We start from the raw sequence: 18,095 nt of genomic DNA, 5'->3' as shown, positions 1-18,095 counted from the left end.
AATCTCTTAAACCTGCACGGTTTAGGAGATATTCACACTGCATGCAGCTGGGTACATCACTGTTGCATGCGCTCTGATGGGAAGGCATGCCCGGGCCGTTCCTTCAGAGCTCTATGCCACAGTCTGTGAGATCATTGAGGTGTGGCCAATCAGATGGCCAGAGGACACAAACCCGGAAAGATGACCGGGTGAAGATGGAAAGGCCTTCGGCATTGACAGCGCACCTCTGGAGGGCTTCATTCTAAGGTAATTATTTCACAATGTGCTAGTATGCGATGCATACTAGCACATTATGCCTTTACCTTGCAGAGTAAAAAAAAATAAAAAATTTGGTGCTGTTTACTACCACTTTAAAACTTGGATGCATGGGCCACATTTAGCAGTTTTAGTTCCATTATGCATTAGCTAACCTTACAGCAGTAAATTACACACGTGCTACATGTGCTAAATAAACCCAATATGTTCAAAAAATGTTCAAGGATAGTCAAAGATGTGCTTAGTGCAATAAATTGACTTGTGCAATAAAAAACCAAAAGTTCACATTGGAAAAGTTCATCAAGGATATTTCCACCTGAAGCGGATCTCCCACTGACCCTTGGAGGCTACATCTTTGCACCTCCGCCACCCAAGTAAGCACACAACTTGTGTACCAAAGATCAAGGCCTCAAGAAAACAGGCCAAAACACATTTAATGATACTCCTCCGGCAACCACCATTACATCCAGGCAGACTTCAAGGGGTTAATCCTCTCTTCTTTTACGGACCTCGGGATACCCAGTACACGAGTCTCACAACAGCCAAATAGCAGTTATGGTACATGAAAAATAGAGCGCTCTATAGTGCATTACCCCAATAAAATTCAATTTATTCCAAAATTGCGCACTTACAGTATTTAATGAGCATCACACACTGAGCAACTGCATTACGGAATTTGCATGTTGCACCGGACTACAGCCGTGCATAATGACATTATCACCAAGGGGTAATGCACTATAGAATTTGCTTGTTGATTTTATTATATTTTTACATGTGGTCTTCTGCTGCCTTCCCTTTTCCTGCCTTAATGGGTTTCAAGATGGGAGACTGGTAAGCAATATGTACTGTACAGCAAATTTGTGTGAATTTCAAAAGCTTTCAATCAGGTTTTGACTACAAAAACTATTGACCGAATCAATGCACCTACGAGAAGTCTTGTCCTTTAGATATACTGTACATATAAAGCTTGTTGGTGGAAACTTGCCTTGATTGATTCAATCAATGGGTTTAATCAAAAGTGGAAAATTGCTGTCTATATGGCCAGCATCAATGACTCCACAGGCATGTGCAAGGGCACAGCAAGGACAGCTGGTCAAACATGCGCACTTGGGTACACTTACAGTGTGCCCTGTCACAAATAGCAATGTTTGGCTTGGCAAAATACTCATCTTTTGGTGAATGGAGACTGAGAAAGGAGAAAAGGGGCACCACCTATTACAGCAGGGAACAAAAAGCTAGACCCATTACCTGCATTGTGAGTAAGTTAACTGTAAGGTTTAACATAAATCATAATACGCGACCTCTCACATTAGGGTTGCAGTAATGGGGTGATATGGTGATTATTGTCTAGCCCAACAAGCTCACTGCCTTCTGTCTTCACTATAGAGCCAGACAGGCCCAGGTCAGGTGTGGTTAAAATCCAGTTGCTAAAATGGAACAATTCTAGAAAGTCCCTTAATTTTAGTCCATAACATAATCCTAAAAGCATTTGGATGATCCAGAAGAGGATTGGGAGAACGTCATATGGTCAGATGAAACCAAAGTAGAACTGTTTGATATATACACAACTCGTCGTGTTTGGAGGAGAGAGAATGCTGAGTTGCAACCAAAGAACACCATGCTTACTGTGAAGCATGGGGGTGGCAACATCATGCTTTGGGGCTGTTTCTCTGCAAAGGGAACAGGACGAATGATCCGTGTACATGAAAGAATGAATGGGGCCATGTATCGTGAGATTTTGAGGGCAAACCTCCTCCCATCAGCAAGGGCATTGAAGATGAAATGTGGCTGGGTCTTTCAACATGACAATGATCCCAAACACACCACCTGGGCAACAAAGGAATGGCTTCATAAGAAGCATTTCAAGGTCCTGGAGTGGCCTAGCCAGTCTCAAGATCTTAACCCCATAGAAAACCTTTGAAGAGAGTTGAAAGTCCATGTTGCCCAGCGACAGCCCCAAAACATCACTGCTCTAGAGGAGATCTGCATGGAGAAATGGGCCAACATACCTGCAACTAGTGATGGACGAACTTCCGACGGGACGTTTCGCGAACGCGAAACGCGAACGGACACAAACGTTCGCGAAAACGACCGTTCGCCGCGGGCTCCATTGACTTCAATGGGAGGCGAATTTCGCAAACCTTTAGGTCGAATTTGCGGCCACGGGGTAATTATTAGGGGGTAGCACGTAGTCCCACCACCTGGACAATAGCATAATACATGTATGAGGTGAATTTGGGATCGATAACTACAAGCATTTTTTTTTTATTTGGGAAATTGTTCTGACAATTCAGGACTATGGAGCTAATGAAGGCAATGGAGGAGAGGGAAGGTCAGGGACCAGGGTAGGCAAACAAGAGGGTGCAGGAGATACAGAGCACTGACAGCAGCACCGTAATACAGAGCACTGACATCAGCACCGTGACATACAGCGCTGACAGCAGCTCCGTGACATACAGCGCTGACAGCAGCTCCGTGACATACAGCGCTGACAGCAGCTCCGTGACATACAGCGCTGACAGCAGCTCCGTGACATACAGCGCTGACAGCAGCTCCGTGACATACAGCGCTGACAGCAGCACCGTGACATACAGCGCTGACAGCAGCTCCGTGACATACAGCGCTGACAGCAGCTCCGTGACATACAGCGCTGACAGCAGCTCCGTGACATACAGCACTGACAGCAGCTCCGTGACATACAGCGCTGACAGCAGCTCCGTGACATACAGCGCTGACAGCAGCACCGTGACATACAGCGCTGACAGCAGCTCCGTGACATACAGCGCTGACAGCAGCTCCGTGACATACAGCGCTGACAGCAGCTCCGTGACATACAGCACTGACAGCAGCTCCGTGACATACAGCGCTGACAGCAGCTCCGTGACATACAGCGCTGACAGCAGCACCGTGACATACAGCGCTGACAGCAGCTCCGTGACATACAGCGCTGACAGCAGCTCCGTGACATACAGCGCTGACAGCAGCTCCGTGACATACAGCGCTGACAGCAGCTCCGTGACATACAGCGCTGACAGCAGCTCCGTGACATACAGCGCTGACAGCAGCTCCGTGACATACAGCGCTGACAGCAGCTCCGTGACATACAGCGCTGACAGCAGCACCGTAAGCAGCCCCAGGAGGAAGTCAGCACAGCACAGGGATGGTGTGATCCCCTCATAATAAGAACCCCCAGGAGGAAGTCAGCACAGCACAGGGATGGTGGGAGCCCCTCATAATAAGAACCCCCAGGAGGAAGTCAGCACAGCACAGGGATGGTGGGAGCCCCTCATAATAAGAACACCCAGGAGGAAGTCAGCACAGCACAGGGATGGTGGGAACCCCTCATAATAAGCAGCCCCAGTAGAAATATGACACCGCTCAACCTCTTCAAAGAGGAGGGTAGGGGCATATAGTACGGTGTGCTTTTTTGGGTCAGGGAAGTGAGCCAAATGAATTAAGAAGGTCTGTGTGCTTGATTCCAAAAATTGTTTATAGACATATACATGGTCTACTGATCACATGTGTTGAATTCCTCCGAGATCCATGCCTCATTCATTTTTAGAAATGTGAGGTAGTTAACACTGTCGTGAGCTAGGCGAGTACGCTTATCGGTCACAATCCCCCCTGCTGCGCTGAACGTCCTTTCGGACAGGACACTGGATGAGGGGCAAGCCAACAGTTCGATTGCAAATTGGGCAAGCTCTGGCCAGAGGTCAAGCCTGCCCACCCAGTAGTCTAGGGGTTCATCACTCCTCAGAGCGTCCACATCGGCCGTTAACCCAATGTAGTCGGACACCTGACGGTCTAGGCGTTCCCTGATGCTGGATCCGGATGACACCTGTCGATGGGTCGGCTGAAAGAATGACCTCATATCCGAAGTCACCAACACATCTTCAAACCGGCCTCTTCTTGCAGGCGCTGTTGGATTGGTACCCGCAAATCCTTCTCTGGGAGTGGGAATTGCTCCTCTGCCAGCGCACGCAAAAGCAGAATGCAGCATTTCTCGAAGCAAGGCCTGGAAGTGCTGCATTCTGACAGCCCTCTGCGACGGCGGTAACATTTCCGCCATTTTGTGTTTGTACCGGGGATCTAAGTACGTTGCCACCCAGTACTGGTCCTTGACCCTCATGCTTTTTATACGGGGGTCCCTATTAAAACACTGGAGCATGAAGGCCCCCATTTGCACTCAAGCGGAAGGTATGTGGTGGTGGTGGTGTTGTTGGTGGTAGTGTCTTTGGGGGTGCACATAGCAGAGAGTGAAGAAGAGGGTGCAGATCGAGAGGATGAGGAGGGTGCAGAAGAATAAGGCTGAGTGAGCCACTCAACCAAGTCTGGTGCGTCCTTTAAAGTAATTGAACGCACCTTCTGCAACTTCCCACTTTGGCTCAAGGCTGTTGCTCCTGCCCTACCCCTACCACCCCTGCGGAAGGGCCTGCCTCTTCCTCTGCCTGTCATTTTTTAAATCACCCTGTGACAAAACTCTTAGTCCCTATACCGCTGAAGGACTGCTGCAGTATAGGGCAGCGGTCAGCAGTAGTGCACGTCAACCCTATGTATTGTGGACCGATAGCGGTCCTTACAGAACAGCAGACTGTACTGCACTCAGGCCTATGTACCGTAGCACCCTATACCAAGTTACCAGTCCTTATAAGAACTTTTGTGGACCAAGCAGGTTGTGTGTTAGTGATTAGCAGACTGTACGTCAGTCCCTATACCAATGAAGGACTGCTGCAGTATAGGGCAGCGGTCAGCAGTAGTGCACGGCAACCCTATGTATTGTGGACCGATAGCGGTCCTTACAGAACAGCAGACTGTACTGCACTCAGGCCTATGTACCGTAGCACCCTATACCAAGTTACCAGTCCTTATAAGAACTTTTGTGGACCAAGCAGGTTGTGTGTTAGTGTTTAGCAGACTGTGCGTCAGTCCCTATACCGCTGAAGGACTGCTGCAGTATAGGGCAGCGGTCAGCAGTAGTGCACGGCAACCCTATGTATTGTGGACCGATAGCGGTCCTTACAGAACAGCAGACTGTAACGCACTCAGGCCTATGTACCTAGCACCCTATACCAAGTTACCAGTCCTTATAAGAACTTTTGTGGACCAAGCAGGTTGTGTGTTAGTGATTAGCAGACTGTACGTCAGTCCCTATACCAATGAAGGACTGCTGCAGTATAGGGCAGCGGTCAGCAGTAGTGCACGGCAACCCTATGTATTGTGGACCGATAGCGGTCCTTACAGAACAGCAGACTGTAACGCACTCAGGCCTATGTACCGTAGCACCCTATACCAAGTTACCAGTCCTTATAAGAACTTTTGTGGACCAAGCAGGTTGTGTGTTAGTGATTAGCAGACTGTACGTCAGTCCCTATACCAATGAAGGACTGCTGCAGTATAGGGCAGCGGTCAGCAGTAGTGCACGGCAACCCTATGTATTGTGGACCGATAGCGGTCCTTACAGAACAGCAGACTGTAACGCACTCAGGCCTATGTACCGTAGCACCCTATACCAAGTTACCAGTCCTTATAAGAACTTTTGTGGACCAAGCAGGTTGTGTGTTAGTGATTAGCAGACTGTACGTCAGTCCCTATACCAATGAAGGACTGCTGCAGTATAGGGCAGCGGTCAGCAGTAGTGCACGGCAACCCTATGTATTGTGGACCGATAGCGGTCCTTACAGAACAGCAGACTGTACTGCACTCAGGCCTATGTACCGTAGCACCCTATACCAAGTTACCAGTCCTTATAAAAACTTTTGTGGACCAAGCAGGTTGTGTGTTAGTGTTTAGCAGACTGTGCGTCAGTCCCTATACCGCTGAAGGACTGCTGCAGTATAGGGCAGCGGTCAGCAGTAGTGCACGGCAACCCTATGTATTGTGGACCGATAGCGGTCCTTACAGAACAGCAGACTGTAACGCACTCAGGCCTATGTACCGTAGCACCCTATACCAAGTTACCAGTCCTTATAAGAACTTTTGTGGACCAAGCAGGTTGTGTGTTAGTGATTAGCAGACTGTACGTCAGTCCCTATACCAATGAAGGACTGCTGCAGTATAGGGCAGCGGTCAGCAGTAGTGCACGGCAACCCTATGTATTGTGGACCGATAGCGGTCCTTACAGAACAGCAGACTGTACTGCACTCAGGCCTATGTACCGTAGCACCCTATACCAAGTTACCAGTCCTTATAAGAACTTTTGTGGACCAAGCAGGTTGTGTATTAGTGTTTAGCAGACTGTGCGTCAGTCCCTATACCGCTGAAGGACTGCTGCAGTATAGGGCAGCGGTCAGCAGTAGTGCACGGCAACCCTATGTATTGTGGACCGATAGCAGTCCTTACAGAACAGCAGACTGTACTGCACTCAGGCCTATGTACCGTAGCACCCTATACCAAGTTACCAGTCCTTATAAGAACTTTTGTGGACCAAGCAGGTTGTGTGTTAGTGTTTAGCAGACTGTGCGTCAGTCCCTATACCGCTGAAGGACTGCTGCAGTATAGGGCAGCGGTCAGCAGTAGTGCACGTCAACCCTATGTATTGTGGACCGATAGCGGTCCTTACAGAACAGCAGACTGTAACGCACTCAGGCCTATGTACCGTAGCACCCTATACCAAGTTACCAGTCCTTATAAGAACTTTTGTGGACCAAGCAGGTTGTGTATTAGTGTTTAGCAGACTGTGCGTCAGTCCCTATACCGCTGAAGGACTGCTGCAGTATAGGGCAGCGGTCAGCAGTAGTGCACGGCAACCCTATCTATTGTGGACCGATAGCGGTCCTTACAGAACAGCAGACTGTACCGCACCCAAGCCTATGTACCGTAGCACCCTAGACAGACCAAGTTACCAGTCCTGATAAAGAGCTTTGTGGAACAAGTGAGTTGTGAATGATTAGCAGACTGCAGCAGAAGGGCAGCAGTCAAGTATAATATTCTTTCTATATTTGGAAGAAAGAATATTATACGTGTACAAGCCTATTACCGTACCACTGATACCAGTCCTGAAAAGAACCTTTGTGGAACTAATAGTAACAGCAAGTCTTTAAAATTATCCTCACTGCCTGACACACTGCTTCCTGCCTGTCCCTATACAAATTGGCAAAAAAGAGTAGGCTGGAACGATTAGCTGGAACAGCTCTTTTGTGGACCTGATAGTAACAGCTAATGATGATGATGATGATGATGATGAAGAAAGACTAATCTGGCTGAGCTGTCCCTAAAATAGCAGCATACAGCGCTCTGTCCCTTTATCTAAACTGACAAAAGAAACTCAGGCTGCTGACCTAACACCTATACCAGTCCTGAAAAGAACTTTTGTGTACCAAATAGCTAGCGTTTTCTCTGTCCCTACTCCACACAGGATCCTTTCCCTACAGTGACAGAAGAAAGAATGTAAAATGGCCACCGGATCGGGTGTATTTATAGGTTAGGGGGAATGTCCAAGTGTCCATGAGCTGTCATGTCTCAATTGGTTGTCCTGTAACACATGATAAACGTGTCACGAAAGGTTAAAGTTCTTGTATACATTAAACACGTAAGTCCGCCGGGGCGAACGACGGAAAAAGGCGTTCGAACCCGCGGACGGCGAAAGTCGGAAATTCGCCGCGAAACGACCGCCGGGCGAACCGTTCGGCCATCACTACCTGCAACAGTGTGTGATGACAACCTTGTGAAGACTTACAGATAACATTTGACCTCTCTCATTGCCAACAAAGGATATATAAGAAAGTATTGAGATGATCTTTTGATATTGACCAAATACTTATTTTTCACCATAATTTGCAAATAAATTCTTTAAAAGAAAATCAGACAATGTGATTGTCTGCATTTGTTTCCACATTTTGTCTCGCATAGTTGAGGTATACCTATGATGACAATTACAGGCCTCTCTCATCTTTTTAAGTGGGAGAACTTGCACAATTGGTGGCTGACTAAATACTTTTTTGCCCAACTGTATGTCGCAGCAGTGTGAAATGGGCCTTAGGTGTTCAAAACAAAGCCTTAACACTTAGGCTGCATTCACACCTGCGTGTACAATTTTCAGATAGATAGTCGCACGATTTTGCTGTGATTTTTGTAGCATTTTTGCCACGATTTTGTCGCGTTTTTGTACAGGTCAAAAGGTCACCAATGTAAAAAGCAGAAAAACACCCCAATCTGCTTGTATTGAGCTACAAAAAAGCTCCAGAACTTTTTTGAGCTTCAGGCATTTGGCTTCAGGCGTTTTGGAGTGGAGATGTGAACCGTCTCCATAGAGAATAATTGATTTTTTCCCCTCCAGTGTTTTGTAGCTTCAAGCTTCAAGCTACAAAACGCTCAGGTGTGAATGGGGCCTTACAGCTGGCTCTGGAGAAAATGGTTTCAGAAATAAAGGTAACACATCACTATTAGGAATTTTTTTCACCTTGGTTAGCTCTTTAACCACTTGGCCACAAGAAGTTTTTACCCCCTTCATGACCAAACAATTTCTTTGCTATTCAGCACTAGGGATGAGCACCCCCTGGTTCGGTTCGCAGCAGAACATGCAAACAGGCAAAACATTTGTTTGAACACGCAAACACCGTTTAAGCCCCCGTACACACGGTCGGACATTCCGACAACAAAATCCGTCAGATTTTTTCTGACGGATTTTGTCTGAAACTGGTGTTGCATACACATGGTCAGACAAAGTTGTTGGAAAATCCGATCGTTCAGAACAAGATGACGTTCGTTGCACATGACGGGACTTTGTTGTGGCTAGTGTTGTCGGAAAATTTGAGGTCCTGCTCTCAAATTTTTTCCATCGGAAAATCCGACGGAAAAAGTCCAATAGAGCCCACACACGATCGGATTTTCCGACAATATAATCCGATCGGACCTTTTCTGTCGGAATTTCCGACCATGTGTACTGGGGCTAAGTTTATGGGACAGAAAATAGTCCCTACTGGCAAATATTACACTCATTCCAAAAGCAGGGAAAGATACCACCTGTTGCTCCAATTACCGCCCCATAGCACTTTTAAATGCGGATACAAAATTATATGCAAAAATCCTGGCATCAAGATTGAAAAATCTCCTCCCAGATCTAATAAACGTTGACCAAACGGGGTTTGTCTTAGGAAGGGAAGGTAGAGATAACAGTATTAGAACGGTTTTACTAATGAATAGAAGGGATGAACATGGCCCCTCAATGGTCTTAATATCGATCAATGCCGAAAAGGCATTTGATCGAGTCGATTGGGGATTCATGGTGGAATCCCTGAGGAGTATAGGAATAGGACCAAGATTCATGAGATGGGTTGGTAAACCTCTATAAGCACCCCACAGCTAGGGTGATGGTCAATGGGAGTATGTTGTCTGCTTTTGAGATGTATAACGGGACAAGACAAGGATGCCCACTCTCGCCACTATTGTTTATTTTGGCATTAGAACCATTATTAACAAAAATTCGAAGCAATGTAGATATAGGAGGGGTTAAAATTGGAGAGGAAGAACACTGTCATGAAAATCTCACGAAGAGATTGTCCTCCAGGTCTTCTGATATACGATCGTCGCGGGTACGCACGATCGTACGAACGCCCTTACGTTCGTACACAGGTGCGCGGGCACGCGCACGGTCGCGTGCGTGCGTCCGTATTGGCGCCAAACGGCCTATTTAAACCAGCCTCTTGCCAACAGTCTTTGCTGTCTGCTCAACAGAGTTATACCTGTGAGACCTGATCTGTGTTGTTTGTTCCTGTTTGACCCGGCCTGCCTGTGACCCATCTGCTATCCGCCTGCACCCGACCTCGGCTTGTTGTGACTATTCTCCTGCCTGTTCCCTTGTACTTCGTTCCTGCCTGGTATCCGATTCGGCTTGCTCTGACCATCCGTCTGCTAGAAGGGTAACCTGCTGATATACTGAACTGTTCACCTGCTATAAGTGCCTGCTCATATTGAACTACCTATCTGCTGCAAATAACCTGCTTATATACTGAACTGTTCATCTGCTATAAGTGCCTGCTCATATTGAACTACCTATCTGCTGCAAATAACCTGCTTATACTGAACTGTTCATCTGCTATAAGTGCCTGCTCATATTGAACTACCTATCTGCTGCAAATAACCTGCTTATACTGAACTGTTCATCTGCTATAAGTGCCTGCTCATATTGAACTACCTATCTGCTGCAATTAATCTGCTTATACTGAACTGTTCATCTGCTATAAGTGCTTGCTCATATTGAACTACCTGTATGCTGCAAGTCACCTGCTTATACTGGATTGTATTATCTGCTACAAGTGATCTGCTAGTATTACACTATCCATCTGCTTCTAGTACCTGCTTATATTGACTGTTATCTGCTGCAAGCACTTGTGTATATTACCCTGTTCACCTGCTACAAGTGACCTGCTTCCCTGCACTGTTTATCTCCAAGTTACCTGCTCCATTGAACTGTGTATCTGCTATAAACTACCTGCTGATCCCTTCACTGTGATCACCTGCTCCACTGATCCTCGCCTGCCCATCCTACCCATCTGTTGATCCTGCCAGGCACCTGTACCCCTCCTTACTCCTGTGTTCCCTGTTGTATTGCCAGGAAACCGGTAGTGGGAGTCGTAAAGGAGGCCTCTCTCCGCAATCCGGGCTCGCTACTAGAAGGTACGTGACAAACACAAAGTGGCGGCATACGCAGACGACATACTCCTATATATGACCAAACCCAGGTCCTTTTTCCAACCCTAATTTAATAAAAGAATTAAAGGAGTATGGTGAGCTGTCGAATTTTAAGATAAATCTGATAAAAACTGTAATTCTAAATGTAGGAATTACTAAAAAAGAGGAAGAATTATTAAAACAAGAATTCTCTTTCAGTTGGAAAAAAGATGAAATAATATATTTAGGAATTAGAATAACATCTGAAGTAGATCAACTATACCAAGCTAATTTCATCCCCTTGCTTAACGAAGCTAAAAATTACATCAAAAATCTGGGAAGGAGGTCAATTTCCTGGATAAGAAGAATTAACATGTTAAAAATTATAATTTACCAAAAATATCCTACAAGCTTCAGATGCTCCCGATAGGAATTCCTCCGAGTTTTTTTAAAACAATAAAAGCAATATTTTCTAAGTATATATGGCATAATAAAAAAACCTAGAATAAGCAACAACGTGCTAACTAGGAAAAAAATAAAAGGAGGGTTGTCACTTCCAGATATGGGTAGGTATTATAAGGCAATCCTATTGGCAAGATTACTGGAATGGGCAAATATAAACACAAAAAAAAAATGGGTAAAAATGGAGGAAATACTATATGGTACACAATTACAAAAAATGATTTGGATTCCACCAAAACATAGAACAAAATGCTCACGAGATAACTAAAACAGTATTTAAAGTTTGGGATACACTTTGTCGTTAAGAAAATTGGAAATACAATTCACTACTAATTCCACTGTCGGGTACAACTTTTTTCACACCAGGAAATGGGACACGAATGGGAAAAGAAATGGGTAATACACAATTAAAGGACATTATAACCTTAGGTAAAATTAGGTCAAAACAGGAATTAAACAGGACACTTGGGTGGTCACATTTAGATGAATGTTTTTTTTTCAATTAAAGCGTTTTGTAAGCACTATCCCCCAACCAATTAGAGAAGAGAAGGATTTATTACCAATAGAAAAGCTCTGTAATGCAAAACAATCTGTAAGACATGGTACATCTAAGCCCTTGTACACACGGTCGGAGAATCCGTCGGAATGTGTCCTATCGGACCGTGTTGTCGGACAATCCGACTGTGTGTGGTATGCATTGGACTGATTCCGTCAGAATATCCGTTGGACCCAATTTTCCAACTTGTTGGAAATATTTTCCGACCAACTGGTTCAATCGGACATGCTCCGATCATGTGTAGAGAATTTTGATCGGACCAAGTGCCACGCATGCTCAGATCAAATTCCTACATCAAAGCTATTGGCTACTAGCCTGAACGTAGTCCCATCGTAACGAAATTACGTCATCACGTTCTGAATGATCGGATTTTTCGACAATTTAGTCTGACCGTGTGTATGTAACAGTTTCGGACAAGATTCGACGGACAAAATCCGACGGATTTGGTTGGCAGAATGACCGACCGTGTGTACAGGGGCTAAGATGTACGAGATCCTATCGGAACTAGAAGGTCAGGGAATTCTACTATGTATAGGAAAATGGGAACGAGATATGGGTAAAAAAATTAGATGAAAGGCACATTATAAATGCAGTATATAATTACGCATCGGATATAACCTCGATAGAAGCAAACTATAAGTGTATGGTGCGTTGGCACCTGACACAAGATAGGATTAATAAAATTCGGGGGCCGCGAAGGATGCGTCGCTGGCCCCGCCACCTGGTATGGAATTAAAGGGGAACCCCAACGCTGAAAAAATTGGTCCACATCAGACCCTCGTCCGAGCACGCTACACGGCCGGCCAGGAAAGGGGGGGACGAGCGAGCACCCTCCTCCTGAGCCGTACCAGGCCGCGTGCCCTCATTATGGGGGGTGCCTTGGGGAAGGGGGGCCATGCGGCCCCCCCACCCCAAAGCATCTTGTCCCCATGCTGATGAGGACAAGGGCCTCTTCCCGACAACCCTGGCCGTTGGTTGTTGGGGTCTGCGGGCGGGGGGCTTATCGGAATCCGGGAGCCCCCTTTAATAAGGGGGCCCCCGGAAACCGGACCCCCACCCTATGTGAATGAGTATGGGGTACAATGTACCCCTACCCATTCACCTGTAAAATAAAGTACAAAAAAACACAACACACAAGGGTTAAAATAGTTTATTGCACAGCTCCGAAGGGTCTTCCGCCGGACTCCTCCGCTATCTTCTTCTAGCTCTTTTGCTAGCGGAGGAGCCTGGCTTTCTTCCTCGCCGCCCTCTTCTTCCGACTTCGGGGGTCTTGTCCCCCTCTTCGGTTCTTCTGCCAGGCCACCGCGCCTTCTTCTAGCTCTTTTACAGGCGGTGGCCCGGTCTTCTGTCGCCGCTGTCGTCGCTGTCGTCGCCGCCTTCTGTTCTTCTCTTCTTCTCTTCAGATGTTGCCTCGTCGCATCCTCTGCTCACAATGGCTTTGACGCGACGCGCGGCGACTTATATAGGGACATCATCGGATGATGTCCCCGCCCATTATGGTGTCATAGTCCCAGAGGATGCTGGGACTGTGACATCATAATAGGCGGGGACATCATCCGGTGATGTCCCTATATAAGTAGAAGAACCGAAGAGGGGGGCAAGACCCCCGAAGTCGGAAGAAGAGGGCGGCGAGGAAGAAAGCCGGGCTCCTCCACTAGCAAAAGAGCTAGAAGAAGATAGCGGAGGAGTCCGGCGAGAAGACCCCCAAAGACGGAAGACCCCCGAAGACGGAAGACCCCCGGAGCTGTGCAATAAACTATTTTAACCCTTGTGTGTTGTGTTTTTTTGTACTTTATTTTACAGGTGAATGGGTAGGGGTACATTGTACCCCATACTCATTCACATAGGGTGGGGAGCCGGTATTCCGATAAGCCCCAGACTCCGATAAGCCCCCCGCCCGCAGACCCTGACCGTTGGTTGTCGGGAAGAGACCCTTGTCCTCATCATCATGGGGACAAGGTGCTTTGGGGTGTGTGCGCTCGCTCGTCCCCTCCCTTTCCTGGCCAGCCGGGTAGCGTGCTCGGACAAGGGTCTGATGTGGACCTAGGGGGAACCCAACGCCGATTTTTTCGGCGTTGGGGTTCCCCTTTAAGTCCATACCTGGTGGCGGGGCCAGCGACGTCTCCTTCGCGGGCCCCGCCTACCTGGAGACGTGCTCAAAATGAGCGGACATTTTTCTCCGCGTGTGTGGGCGAGTCCGTTCATTTCAAAAGTATGGCGGATAGTACGACGGACTTAGTACGCTGTATTAGTCCGCTGAAAAAGTTCCGTGTGTGGGCAAGTAGCCCGGTCAGAAAGTCCGGCGGACAGTCCGGCGGGAAGTCCGTCGGACTAAGTCCGCCGGATAGTCGGCTACGTGTGTACGCAGCATAAGTCATACATTTAAGCCAAAATGTATTTAGCCACATGTCCTTGGTAAAAAAATGTCAATAAGCTATATTTATTGGTTTGCGCAAAAGTTGTAGCGTCCACAAACTATGGTACATTTTCTGGAATTTACGCAGCTTTTAGTTTATGACTGCATATCTAATTTCTTGAGGTGCTGAAGTGGCAGGGCAGCACAACCCCCCCTCCCCCCCACCCAAATGACCCTATTTTGGAAAGTAGACACTAGGGATGAGCCGAACACCCCCCCGGTTCGGTTCGCACCAGAACTTTCGAAGAACTTTAGAACCCCATTGAAGTCTATGGGACTCGAACGTTCGAAATGAAAAGTGCTAATTTTAACGGCTAATATGCAAGATACTGTCCTAAAAAGGGTTTGGGGACCTGGCTCCTGCCCCAGGGGACATGGGTCAATGCCTAAAATGTTTTTAAAAATGGCCGTTTTGGCGGGAGCACTGATTTTAATGACGATTAAAGTGAAAAAAAAAGTGAAATATTCCTTTAAATATGGTGCCTGGGGGGTGTCTGTAGTATGCCTGTGAAGTGCCACGTCTTTCCCGTGTTTAGAACAGTCCCTGCACAAAATGACATTAAACGGAAATAACACCATTTAAAACTGCTTGCGGTTTTAATGTTATATCTGGTTCCTGCAATATGGTTGAAAATCATTGAGAAAAATGGCATGGGTAGCCCTCCCTGCCCATTACCAGCCTATTTGGGTCTTGTACGCATATTAAGGGGAACCCTGTACCCATATTAAAAAAAGGAAATGCGTGTGGCCCCCAGGCCCTATATACTCAGAACAGCAGTATACAGGCGGTGCAAACAAGACAGGGACTGTGTAGGTTTGTTGTGTTAAGTTGAATCTGTTTGTAATTTTCAACTGGTACATTTTTAAAGTGTAGCTCCAGTCAAAAAAACAATTTTTAAGCTTTTTGGAAAACATAGGGAAGGGTTATCACCCCTGTATAATTTGTTTTGTCGTCCATCTTTTTTCATCTCACTTGCTGTTGTCTCCTTCCGTTTGCAAGTAGGAGAGTAGGAGTTTGTAAATTGGATGTTTGAAAGTAGGGGCCTGCCCTATATGCTCTGCAGAAATGGCGGAACAAGGTGTTGGTTTTGCCACAACATTGTAAGCCCTCAAAGTGACTCTTGGTGGGCGCTGGAGCGCCCTGCTGTGAACGAATATATCAAGAATTGTAATTACATGCCATTGTTGAACAGTGGTAGAAAAATTGACCTTTGGTGGTTGTGGTGCTGGTGCCACAACACTATAAGTCCTCACCGTTACTCTGGGTGGGCACAGGAAGGGGCCCTCCTGTGAAATATTATATCAAGAATTGTAATTACATGTCCCTGTTAAACAGAAAAACAGAAAAATTGGGCCTTAGGCACTGCTGCTGGTGCCACCACACTGCAACCTCTTCCATATACTCTAGTTTTATTGCAGGAATTAGCCCTGCTGCAAAGCATTGCATCAAAAATTGTAATTAAACGCCCCTGTTAAACAGGGGCAGAAAAATTTGGCCTTAGGCACTGCTGCTGGTGCCACCACACTGCAACCTCTTCCATATACTCTAGTTTTATTGCAGGAATTAGCCCTGCTGCAAAGCATTGCATCAAAAATTGTACTTAAACGCCCCTGTTAAACAGGGGCAGAAAAATTGGGCCTTAGGCACTGGTGCTGGTGCCACCACACTGCAACCTCTGCCATATACTCTAGTTTTATTGCAGGAATTAGCCCTGCTGCAAAGCATTGCATCAAAAATTGTAATTAAACGCCCCTGTTAAACAGGGGCAGAAAAATTGGGCCTTAGGCACTGGTGCTGGTGCCACCACACTGCAACCTCTGCCATATACTCTAGTTTTATTGCAGGAATTAGCCCTGCTGCAAAGCATTGCATCAAAAATTGTAATTAAACGCCCCTGTTAAACAGGGGCAGAAAAATTGGGCCTTAGGCACTGGTGCTGGTGCCACCACACTGCAACCTCTGCCACATACTCTAGTTTTATTGCAGGAATTAGCCCTGCTGCAAAGCATTGCATCAAAAATTGTAATTAAACGCCCCTGTTAAACAGGGGCAGAAAAATTGGGCCTTAGGCACTGGTGCTGGTGCCACCACACTGCAACCTCTGCCATATACTCTAGTTTTATTGCAGGAATTAGCCCTGCTGCAAAGCATTGCATCAAAAATTGTACTTAAACGCCCCTGTTAAACAGGGGCAGAAAAATTGGGCCTTAGGCACTGGTGCTGGTGCCACCACACTGCAACCTCTCCCATATACTCTTGTTTGATTGCAGGAATTAGCCCTGCTGCAAAGCATTGCATCAAAAATTGTAATTAAACGCCCCTGTTAAACAGGGGCAGAAAAATTGGGCCTTAGGCACTGGTGCTGGTGCCACCACACTGCAACCTCTCCCATATACTCTTGTTTGATTGCAGGAATTAGCCCTGCTGCAAAGCATTGCATCAAAAATTGTACTTAAACGCCCCTGAAAAATTGGGCTGATGGCATCAACCAGAACCAGAAATGTTCTTCCAACATATCAGCGGAGGAGGAAGAGGATAGACAATCAACATAACAGGACAGTCACTCAGCATCAGCATAGGCAGTCTTGAAGGGATGTGATATTTAAAAAAAAATATTCTGTTACATCAGCTTCAGGTGCTTGGTAGCTGTGGGTGATCCAAGACTGATTCATCTTGATGAAGGTCAGTCGATCAACTGATTCGGTGGACAGGCGCACCCTGTGATCGTTAACAAAGCCACCAGCAGCACTGAAGGTGCGTTCCCAAAGAACGCTGGATGCAGGACAGGCCAGTAGCTCAATTGCATACTGTGCAAGCTCTGGCCAGTGATCCATCCTCAAGACCCAGTAAGCCAGAGGATTTTCGGTGGGAAAGGTGTCCAAGTCTGACCTTGCCCCTAGGTATTCCTGCACCATGTAAATCAGACGCTGGCGATGGGTGCTGGAACCGATCATACCTTGGGGCTGCGGACTAAAAAATTGTCTGAAAGCATCAGTCAGACGGCCACCTTCTCCACCGCTCCTTCTGACCGATGCCTCAGCATCACGTTGTCCAGGACCAGGAGTTTGTAAACTCCCAGTCTCTGGGAACGCGTTGCACAGACCTTTCTGCAAGGGCTCCCGGAGATGTCTCATCCTCTGCTCCCTCTGCGATGGCAAGATAAGGTCGGCAACCTTACCCTTGTACCGTGGATCAAGGAGAGTGGCCAGCCAGTAATGGTCCCGAAGAATACGAGGATCCTTCCGCAGGCTTTGCAGGATCAGGGAGGCCATGCAGCGTAGGTTAGCTGAGGCATTCGGTCCGGAGTCCTCTGGGTCACTAAGGACAACATGATCCGCAGCTACCTCCTCCCAGCCACGTACAAGTCCACGTGTTTCTTGGGACTGTAAATCATCCCTATAAGACTGCTGCTGCTGCTGCTGCTGCTGCTGCTGCTGCTGCTGATGCTGAGTGCCAGCCTCCACCTCCATGCTGACACAATCATCCTCCTCCTCCTCTTCCTCCTCCTCATCCTCTTCCTGTGTGATGGGTGGCACAGCAGGAACACTGTCTGGATAAAGGGGGCCTTGAGAGGCAAGGAAGTCCTCCTCTTCCTGCCTCTGTTCTGCCTCAAGTGCCCTGTCCATTATTCCACGCAGCGTATGCTCCAAGAGGTGGACAAGAGGTACAGTATCACTGATGCATGCACTGTCACTGCTCACCATCCTTGTGGCCTCCTCAAACGGTGACAGGACAGTGCATGCATCCCTGATCATGCCCCACTGGCGTGGTGAGAAAAAACCGAGCTCCCCTGACCC

Source organism: Lithobates pipiens, unplaced genomic scaffold (assembly GCF_037356315.1).
Source record: "Lithobates pipiens isolate NorthernLeopardFrog02 unplaced genomic scaffold, aLitPip1_a1.2 Scaffold_16, whole genome shotgun sequence".
Classification (NCBI taxonomy): Eukaryota; Metazoa; Chordata; class Amphibia; order Anura; family Ranidae; genus Lithobates; species Lithobates pipiens.
Note: the sequence above shows the minus strand (reverse complement) of the source record.